Here is a 1,377-nt window from a genome sequence, read left to right on the forward strand (position 1 = left end):
TTGAAGACATTAGGAAACTATTTCTTTTGTATTGAGTTATGTTGTCATTTATTGTTCTTTTAAAAAAAATTTCTTAAATTAAATTTTTATAATTTCCTCTAAAAGTTTAGTTATTTTTTTTAAGTATAAGGCTAAAAGTACAATTAATCTAGCGACGTTCCGGTCCTTGTGGGTTGGGGCATTACAGAAACCCTATCTCACTCTCTTCTTTTTTCGCCTCCTATGTCCCTCTCAACTGTCAATTAAATAATTTTTATCAATTTGAAGACAACCATTGACAAAATGGTGAAATTAAAAACCAAGATTGAAGGTCTTTTTGACCAAATTGAACTTTTTTAATTTGATGACCCAATTAAGACAAATGAAAGTAGTGGCCCACTACTTTCATTGAACTTTATTACCCTTTATTTTTATTTTTATGAATTTAAGCATATATATTTTAAAGTTAGCAGCAAAGCAAATGAGCACTGCACATTGGGTAAATAGATCTGTCATGAACTACAATTTCTAACGAACACCATCAAGTAAGAATTGATGCGAACATATTCCCTTCAAAGATGAAGTGAGAAGGGAATCTGCTTAACTTGAAGAAAATCTCTTTCTCATCTCTCCATCGGCACCAACAGCAACAAAGCCAGCACCTGGCGAGGGGGCATGACCGCGTGTGCTGACTTCTTCGAAATGTTCAGCACCGTCGGCTAGCAATTAGCAACAGACGATCATTGCAATTACTAACTTGCAAAGTCGACTCCGAGATGGAAGATGGAACGAAAGAGACGACCTTTTTATTTATTTATTTATTTTGGTTTGGGCTGATTGCTGAAGTGAGTAAATCAGAAGTTGGGCCCTTTTTTATTTATCCCAATTCCCAAATGAATGAATTAAAAAATATTCCAAATGACCAAAGCAATTCTATTTTGAAATCGATTCCAAATGACCAAATCGTGAAATTGCAAAGGCCAAACCATTTTCCTTCATTTTCCACTCTCTAGTCCAGACTCTGTTCTATAATTGCCATTCGAAATAGAAGAAGAGGCAGCTGCTACCGTTGCCATGAGGAGGAGGCGCCAACGACGTGTTTTGCTACTAATTGCCATCCATCGTTTCTGCCTTTTGGTCTCAGATTTCAGAATCTTCGAGCAACTGAGTGACTGGTGAGGGCACTACATCTCTCTCTCTCTCTTTTTGTTATTTTGTTTTTGTTCTATTTTGTTGACTTCTTGAATAATGAATGTTATAATTATTGATTTGAGAAATTATTTTACGAAATTATGTTTACGAATTGTAATTTATGATAAGTAATTTATGTTTTATGAGTTATGATTATTGGTTTGGAAATTTATGTTTACGAAATTAGGATATGTGAAAAAATTTACA

Source organism: Olea europaea, chromosome 18 (genome assembly GCF_002742605.1).
Source record: "Olea europaea var. sylvestris chromosome 18, O_europaea_v1, whole genome shotgun sequence".
Lineage (NCBI taxonomy): Eukaryota > Viridiplantae > Streptophyta > Magnoliopsida > Lamiales > Oleaceae > Olea > Olea europaea.